General features: G+C 47.2%; 1 protein-coding gene across 2 annotated transcripts in view; it reads right to left on the reverse strand.

The window, feature by feature from the left end:
• Positions 1 to 3,430, reverse strand: part of RAB27A (RAB27A, member RAS oncogene family) — a 20,165-nt gene extending 16,735 nt beyond the window's left edge. Inside the window, exons 1-2 of one of the 2 annotated variants that reach the window (XM_083474609.1) lie at positions 3,053 to 3,283; positions 1 to 79 (exon numbers count right to left, since the gene is read on the reverse strand). The exon at positions 1 to 79 is cut by the window's left edge and continues 2 nt beyond it. The gene's annotated coding sequence lies outside the window, so the exon portion shown is untranslated. Of the gene's footprint in view, positions 80 to 3,052 lie in introns of both variants that reach the window. The other variant, XM_083474608.1, reaches the window with a different exon arrangement.
• Positions 3,431 to 9,511: the final 6,081 nt, after the last annotated feature.

A 9,511-nucleotide genomic window follows, 5' to 3' on the forward strand; every position in this document is an offset into this window, starting at 1 on the left:
CAACAAAGGATGGCTCTTTTATCGCTGAAGCCACCAGTGCCTTTTCTTCAATGCCCAGGGGACCCTCTAAGTGCGTTCCCTGTTTGGATGTGGATGTTTGAAAATGACTTGTTAGCAGTTAATGATACAGAAATCTCTGAAGCAAGGAAATGGGTAGCGCTTATTAACTGCCTGGGTGGATATTTCATGCAGGGCTTTAAGGAACATTTTTGTGCCAAAAGGGAATGTGGTATACAATTGCTACAAATTTCACCCGAGTGAACAAAAACCAGGGGAATTTGCACTCTAAGGGATTTAATGAGCTCATATAACAAGAGATTGGGAGGGGGTGTCCTAGGGGCTTCTGCCCTTGCTCAAAAGTTTAGTTTGCTTCCCATCCTTTCCCCCAGGACTTTGGTCCTCTCTTAGACTTGGCATAAACTCTGTCTGTAAGGCAGGTTTATAGGGCATCTTTGTCTACTTAGACAGGCAGGGATTCCCCGGGGCTTCTATCCTGAGCACACCCAGCCCCCAATGAGGACATGCGAATGGAAGCCTAGTTTTTTATTGGCAAAGCACTCAATTACGTCAGCTCCTAAGGTGCAAGAATTGCATGCACCACTCGTGCGAAATAGCTAGATAGGCATCTCCATCTTCAGACTTGTCCTCCAACCAAGGTGGGATCTACACACATGTTAAAAACGTTGTGAAAATGCTTTTTTGAAAATCGTTTTGAAAAATGCATTGAATTTGCTTTGGCTCAAAATCGCCCTCTGTATCTTGCACTTTACAACACATTCAAAACGTTTTATTTGCAGCTGTATAGCTGAGTCCTTAAACAGTTTGTGCAACAGCACAACCATGCCTCCATCAGGACATTTACCTCCCCTCTTCTGATGTACCACATGAAAGCATCTCCAGCAGCTCCTGTCGCTTTTAGCCCCTCCTTGTCCTTGTACATACCGTGGGAATCTTTTCCACCTCTTCACCTTCCTGCAACTCTTCCTCCACCTCCTCTTCTCTCCTCTCCGACTGCCCCTCTTCCCCCTGCTTCACGGGTGGCACCGAACCCCACAAATCACTGACCCTTACCCCTGGATCATCCTCCTGCCCCCTTGCCTCCTCAGCCCACCCTTCAGACTCCTGCCTGCTCTTGTTGAGAGCTGCTCAGAATGGCTGGGGTATTATTAATAATAATAATAACAGCTTCAGGCAGAGAAGCCTCTCCTATGACTGAGCCTTTGGACTGGAGATGCTTCCAGCGATCAAAGCTGGAGACCTTCTCCTTCCGAAGCAGCTTCTCCCCGATTCCAGGTCGCACCTCACCTTGACATCCAGCCAAACAGCCTGAAATGAGCTGGGAAATGCTTGAGTTCCTTATAGTTTATTCTGTCTGCTAAATGTGGTTGATTTAATTCACCATAATCAGCCCTGAAGTGCAAGCAGTTGACAGGCCCTCAGCGCTTTTGGATGGCTTGAACAAAAAGAAATTCCGCAAGCTCTTTCTCCACATCCCCTTCGCTTTTGTGAAGTTCAGAGGAGCTGAAGGAAGAGGAACCCTGCCAGACAACTGTGCTGCGGTTGCCCGGCTTGCAGTTGCAGCAAGGCAGCAAGACCTGCCTCTGGCCCAGCGCACAACTGACAAACCGCCAACTTCCAGGCTGCATCATATGATCCCCGAGCAAAGAATTATTTCTTTTCATGTTGGTGGGAGCTGAATGCATGTAACAAAGTGGCCTTTTTCTCTTTCCCTTCATTAAGAGCATTATGTCCTTCTGAGTCTGGACTGGCCAGCCACCCAGCAACAAGGCTCTCCATGGCCCATCTTGAAAGGCAAAGGACACAATCCGGCGGGGAGCTGTCCTGCCGAGGCCCCACAGAGAGTGAGGGGAGCAGCCCTTGCAAGACATGTGGGAGAGTGACACGCCCTGGCTGCTGGACCAGCCACCCTGCCCATGAGGTGGGGGAAGGTGGCCGCCTCAGGCCCACCCAGCATGCCCACCGCTGCCCTCCTGCCCTCTTCCTTTCACTCCCCAGGGCACCTCAGGTAGCGGAAGACATTTTGGGACCTGAGGCAAACCCCATCATGGAGCTCCCCAACCCACCAGTGAAGAAGGAAAATCTATATCAGGAACAAGGGCTGCAGGGAGATCGACATCAAGGTCTGCTGCCCTGGTGAATCTTGCCACCTGAGGCAGCTGCCTCACCTTGCCTCATGGGTGGGCTGGCCCTGGCCCAAAGTGTATGGTCAGTCGGTGGCATGCATACATGCAGGTGGGGGCAGGATTTTCAGTATTTCCTAAGGCGGCAAAATGTCCTAGGGCAGCCTTGCCTGACCCCGCTGCTGTGTTTTCGCCCGAGCTTTTGGAGATGGATGCAGCTGAGGAGCAAATGGAAGAAGAGGCTGTGTTGGCTGGGACCGATGGGAGGTGTAGTGCAACGCACCTGAAAAGCACCCGCTTGGCTAAGCTCACAATACCCTGGCTGTTTATAAAGAAGACACCTTCTTCCTCCTCATTTTCAGAAATCCCTTTCAGTGTTTGAAAGCTACCTGAATACATTTGCACCTTTTCTCTTTTTCACACTTCTTCCTTTGGCCTAAACATGCCCCATTTATAAAGAACAAGCTAGGGCAGCACAGCTTAGAGATTAAAATTTGCTTTCTGAAAATTAAAGGAAACCCACTTTCCCAGGGTCAGCTCAGCAAGAAAGCCTCCAGCATTTAGACACATTATGTGAACAGAAGACCCCTGGGTCAGGCTCCAAAGAACCACAGAGCCCACCCCCACGGGCTTGGGGCTGCCACCCTAAACACATTCACCCCCAAAGCTCAAAGGACTTCCCAGGAAACGTACCCAGGGGGATTTCACTGAATCCATCTGAAATCCCCCCCCCCTTTGGCAGATTGGCATCATAACTGAAGTTCACCCTAATTCCCTGGAATAATTTAGCTAAGTTCGGGTTCACTGAAGGTGTGTAATTTTAGTGAGGTAGTTTGCACACGGATAACGTGAGCTTAAACCGCTGAAGAAGAAGAAAGGAGAGCGGAGGAATGAAGAAATCCTTTCCTTACCTGATTGGAATTGGCAGGAGATGCTCAGCTGTCCCCACCTTCCCAGCAGGTCCTACAGACAGGTCCCCAAGCAGAGATGGAATTTGGGTCTGTGGTCCAGTAGCAGAGCCATGGAAAGCAGCCAGCTGGCACGTGAGGAGGTAAGAGCAACAAGGAGCCGGTTTTCAGAAGGTCCCCTTTGCTCCCCTAGTCTGGCTGCACCCAAAGTAGCCCCCCCTCCCTCAGCCCAGCCTGCCTGCCAGCCCACCCTAATGACTCTCAGCTGTTTGTCATGTGGCCTCGCTGGCTGATCAAGTGATATTGTGGTGTTGCCTCCTTTCCCAGGCGCAGGAGCTTGCAAACAAGCCCTTCTTCTGCCCAGAGAAGCAGGAATGTGCCACAACAGCCGTGGCCAGCCCTGGGGCTTAGAGGTTTGTCAGCAGCACAGGCTGGAGGGGGCGGGCCTGAGCTACTCCTGCAGCTGGTCCGCTGGAAAAGGGGGAAACGGAGCCAGACTAGGGAGGCTCTTCTCCACCCAGGCAGACCAGAGAGTTGTCCCTGCTGCATCTGACCACAGGCCCCATCTAGCCTGCCATGGCACAGTCCGTCAGGGTCTCCGACCACAGAGAGGCTTTCCCCTGCAACGCTGCTTTCTGAAACAAACCAAGCAACCAACAGGAGATGCTTCCAATTTGGGACCTTCAGCATGCAACGCAGCTGCTCTTGCAATTAATATATCCTCTCCATTAAAGCCCATCCCACAGGCTGTTCCAGCAAGGATGAAACCCCTGTCAATTCACCACCACGCAGCAAGTCCAGTGTAGGGAAGAGTGTGGGGATGGGAAACCTCTGGGGCTTTCCAGGGGTTCCTGGGCACCAGATTCCATCAGCTCCAGGAGCTGGCATGCCCAGTGGTCAGGGATGATGATGACGAGGGCTGGAGACCAACTATATCTGAAGGACCACAGGTGTTCCCTCATCCCACTTCCACCCTCCATGGTTTTTGGGACAGCTTGGAAGCAGAGAAGGATAACATGGGAGAGAAAACAACTTGTGTGTGCATGCACAAGGTCCAGCCTTCCCTTAACACCTTTTAACTATGCTTCTTTAGGCCTCAGTGATGTGTACAGAAGGGTGCAATAATGTATTGTGAAATGCTAACCATTTATAGAAGGCGGATATCACCGTTAAGGTTTAAATTTTTCTTCCACGCATTAGCGAAAGGGGGTGGTTTTCCACTGGTAGAGAAATGAGCCACACCTGCCTTTTAACACCCAAGAGGAATTTGAAGGTTGATTAGAGTTTCATCTGCCCATGATGAGTCAGTCGTAAGCAAAGAAAGTACATTTCCCTTTAAAGAGAGAGAAAGAAAGCAAGAGAGTCCCAGGAAGAAAATAATTAAACAATTCAATTCCAGTATTTGCATTTTTCAAGTACGCACACGAATCCTTCAGCCTTTGCAAACCTCATGCCCTCTGGGTGTTTTGCACTACAACTCCCGTCAGCCTTGATAGCCTAAGGACAGGAGGGCACCAAGTTGGTGAAGGCCTGGGACCTAGAATTTGACTGCAAATGGATCAAAAAACCCTGGGCAGACCTCTATAGACCAGGGCAACCTTCAAAGGGAGAAATGTTATCACCCAAGTCTTTGGCTGGCTTCCAGGAAGCTTTTTAATATACAACATTCTCTAGATGTGCCCTCTAGATGTTTTGGCCACACTGGCAGAGGCTGATGGGGAGGCCTAGTCCAAACATGTGTTGGGCAGCAGAAGACACACATATTGGTTTAGCAAGCAGGGAGTAGGAAGGAATGAGATAGGTTTTAGGTTATGTTATGCCTTTAAATAGGTCATGCTATATTCTGGATTATGTTATGTTTTATAGATTACGTCTGAATAGGATGAGAGTGTCGGAGATACGTGCAAATGTATATGTGAACCCGGTCTTTGGGTGGGTGTTTGATTTTCGTTGTTGTGTATACTGTGTATATACGGACAATGACAATAAATTTATCTATCTATATTGTTGCCACTTCAACCACAGAGACAAGCCAGGTTGACAACCTGGGCACAATGCAGTGCACGGAAATGGGAGCTAGGCACCTCTGGGCCTCCTGCTCATCTCAAACAAGCTTGCATCAGGCAGGGGGGGGTCTCCCATGAGGCAATCCCCTTGAGCAGTTAGCAGCAAGAGAGGTCCAAGTGACAGAAATTAATCTGCAGCAGCAACCCAGCCCTGCCCCAAACACCCACCCCCTTTGGGTCTCATGGCAACCAGTCCTGTGACGGCACCCAGCAACCACCTGGAAAATTGATGTGCAAGGAGGGTGAGGGTGAGGAGGACTCAAGAGCTGTGGCAATTTTCCTGCCTCTGCTTTCTACCTCTATCCCCTTAATTATGTGTGTCTGCAGACAGGTCTATTTGTTCTTTTTTGTGGGGGAAGAAAAGTCTCCATGAGACAGATATATACAGTTCATATTAGATAAAATATGTGGGTTCTTTAAATGCTGCCCAGCGACATGAGAAGGGAGGGGGGAATCAAAGCCAGTTCTATAAACAAACTCCAAAATCCACCCGTGGATCATGTCTTTATTGGGATCAATCAATATGTCACAAGAGTGAAGCAGGCTTTTGACTTCTCCAGAACTCTTCACCAGGCAAGATGTTGAGCAACGGCCAAACTATCTTTTGTCACAGTGGCAAAGCAGATGCCCACATGACCTGGGATTGAAACAAACGGGTATCTCATACATTTACTGGGCTCAGATTCCTGCAGTGGATTTCTCTGTGTAATGTGTGGAACAGCATAGATGAGAGTTGCAAGACTTGAACCTCAAACGCAAGAGCTGAAGGTGCTTGTTGTTGTCTAAAAGGACAGCCTCTTAACATTCATTCTCTGCACAGCCATCCTGAAGGTTTTTTTGACAAATGTGCAGACCAAGAAACAAAAAACAAGAGAAATTTGTCTCTTGCACACATTTTGCTGTGCTTTAAATCCCAGGTGGTAGATACTTGATTTCAAAGGATGCAGCTGCACTGCACATAACAGAGAAAAAAGGCTCTGAATCATGGCTGCTCAATGAATTTATAAAGCAGGTCTACAGCATCAATCTATTATGATCCATCAGGTCTTGGTACTCATAATAAGCTGCTAGGAGCCAACAAGCTCTTACCAGTAACTTTTCTTGGCTGGAACTGACCTCTTTCTGCCCAATTAATGCTGCGGACCTAGACACAATTATCTAGAAGGAAGCATTATTGGAATCAATGGGAGTCACTTCCAAAGAAGCAGGGTTAAGCTGAGGGTGCAAAGCTATTTTTGCTTTAATCCAATTCTCCTCCTGACACAAGGAAGATCCTAGGCCTAGTCTTTCATGAGATCAGGAGTGGGGAACCCAGTGCACTCTCCCTGCATCAGCCCCAGACAGAAAGATCAGGGGCAGAGAGGATGATGGGAATCATAGCTTAACAATGTCTTAAGGGCTATGCAGGTTCCCTACCACAGTGTGAGATTTTGCTCTTCCAATTTTCCTTTTAAGCAAACTCTAGGCTTCTATTTTAATAAACCAGCACTACCTGATGCAGGTTGCAACCCTCAATGTCCTAGCAAGAAGGCATCAAAAGTGGGTCCCACTGGGGAGGGCATTGTTTTTGCGCCACATGGACTCCCAACAGGAGAGAGGCAGGCATATGCTTCACTTTGCCTTTTGCAATCAATGCAGCCTGATACATTTCTACTCCGAAATAAATCCTACTGAGTTCCAAAGTATAGGACTGCACTTTAAATGTGTTCAACTTTTGTTGGAACAAGCCCGGAAAGAGTGTAGATTTTGCTAAAGGAGATGGATGAAGAACTTGGTTGATGCTCTCAAAACAGCCAAGAATCCTGTGACAATTCAAAGACTTAATAACTTTGTGGCATAATAAACTTCCACAGGCTGAAGCCAGCCACAAGCCTCAACACCCTTTGTTCTGCAGTAAACCAACACAGCTCACCCTTTGGAGATTAGCACTCTGGGATGCTTTCAAATTCAAAGTGTGTTGGTTGGTTTGTTCAAAGGATTTCCATGCCACCTCTTACCCAAAGTCCCAATGCAGCATGTGTTTAAAAAGACACAGCAATTAAGAAAATAAAAATGATTAAATATGAAAAACATGACCCGTGGAAGTCAATCCATTAAAGCAAATGGCACAGTGTCCCACCATTTCCCCCTTGGGCCTTCACATCTCCATTCTGTCAGCACAGCTGGATGGAGGCTTGGGCCTCACTGTAGGGTCTGCATCTTCCCCTGCCCTTCCTCTGGCTAACTTGCTCCCTTGTCTACCTACTAGGCAGTCAGTCCCGGTAAGCTCACAGGGGCTGGCAGGGAAGTCTGTCCAGGCTTGCTGACTTGGGGAAACCTGAGAGGTAGTCTGATGCCCACAAAAACAACTGGCAGTCCCCTACAGATTTAGGGGTCATTTGAAACCAGCTTCAAGGCAAGGAGAGGCACCACTTAGAGCAGGTATAGGCAACCTCGGCCCGCCAGATGTTTTGGGACTACAACTCCCATGATCCCTAACAGGACTAGTGGTCAGGGATGATGGGAATTGTAGTCCCAAAACATCTGGCAGGCCGAGGTTGCCTATGTCTGACTTAAGAGGCTGAAGCTTCCTCCTCCGCAAGGCAGTGCCTGAAGGATGAGTGAAGGTTTTCTTGGGTCATCTGCTCACCCTTAAGTCGTCCCCCAAGGGTTCTGGATTTGTTTTGCTACAACAGGCTCTACAAAAGCAGCTCTGTATCCACTGTCTCAACCACACAGCAGCTGCCACAACTCCTGCAGCTTTGGTGCCCTCTGGCGGCCGGCCACCCTCATGGATTCCTAAGTTCTCTCTCCAAAGCTCCCCCAGATATGCACAACTGTGAGTTCGGCTCACTTTAGCCCAGAGGGGAAGCCAGAATCTGGCTGCATCAGGGTCAGGCCAGAGGGGCCCACCTAGTCTAGATGCCCCCAATCTGGAGAAGCTGAAAAGCAGGATCTGAGCACAACAACAGCACTCTTCCACCTGCAGTTGCCAGCAACTGGCATTCAGCGGCATACTGTTGCTGTTGTTATATTTATTAAATTTGTATACCTCCCTTCATCCAAAGATCCCAGAGCGCTTCACAACAGAAAAATACAAAATGAGAATACAAAACACCACCTCTGGCAGCAGAGGTAGAACATGGCTGTTGTGGGTTGTGGCTGTTGATAGCCTTCTCCATGAATTTGTCTAATCCTCTTTTAAACCATCCAATGTGGCGTAATGGTTAGCGTGTTGGACTACTGGGTGACCTTCTATTAGCCTAAGCTACCTCACAGGGTTGTTGTGAGGATGAAATGGGAAGAACCATATGCATCACCTTGAACTCCTTGGAAGATAAAGTGGGATATAAATTTAATAATAATAAAAAGGCATGAACTTGCTTAACTATGTAAAGCACTCCTTCCTTCTGGTTTTCTTAAATCTGCCACTGGGTCCTAATGCTTTGAGAGAAACTCAATACTATGTGTCATGCGTTCTTTTATAAACTTCCCTCACATCACCTCTTACTTTCCTTTTCTCCGCTAAAAAAGCCCAAATGCTGCCACTTTTCTTCACAAGGAAGTCGCTGCATCCCCTTGATCATTCCATTTGCCCTATTCTGACCTTTTCCAACTCCACAACATCCATTTTTAAGTGAGCGAAAACGGCACACGGCATTCCAAGCGTTGTCTTGCCATAGGTCTATTTTATTTTATTTTAGAGTATTTATACCCCGCCTACTGAATAAAGTTCTCGAGGCGGCCTTATGTTAAACTGTTATATTCAAATAGCCATTTAAATGGCAGTGATACAGGCCTTCCTCCTGGGCATTGTAGGCCAGAGAGTGTTAAAGAAAGATAGAACTTTCTTTTTATACGCAACTACAGCAGCAAGAATCCTTATAGCCAAATATTGGAAGGCACAGGAGTTACCCAAGCTGGAAGAGTGGCATACGCAACTGATGGACTACATGGAATTAGCTGAAATGACTGGCAGAATCCGAGACCTGGGAGAAGAGGCAGTGGAAGAGGATTGGAAAAAATTTAAGGACTATCTACAAAAACACTATAAGTTATATGAATGTTGAGAATTTGCTAAGTTTTGGGAAAAACATGCTTCAGTATTGAGATGTGAAAATGATGGAAACTAAGTTATGACTGTGAAAAGTTTAAATTTTAGAATACATAATTAGATGAAAGTACAAAAACACATGAAACAAGGTATCAATTTGCTGTTTATTTTTATTGTAAAGAAAGCAGGGGATGGAAGATGTGGGGAAGTCCAGTTGATTATGAAAAAAGATCTGGAAAAGTGAATTTTCTTGTATTTAATTTCTTTTTTCTTTTTGTAAAATCGCTTTTGTTGTGTTATTGACGATGTATTCTGACCTTGGGGAAAAAAGCAATAAAAAATATTATTATAAAAAAAAAATGG

Source organism: Podarcis liolepis (genome assembly GCF_965112155.1).
Source record: "Podarcis liolepis genome assembly, chromosome: 14".
Taxonomy (NCBI): domain Eukaryota; kingdom Metazoa; phylum Chordata; class Lepidosauria; order Squamata; family Lacertidae; genus Podarcis; species Podarcis liolepis.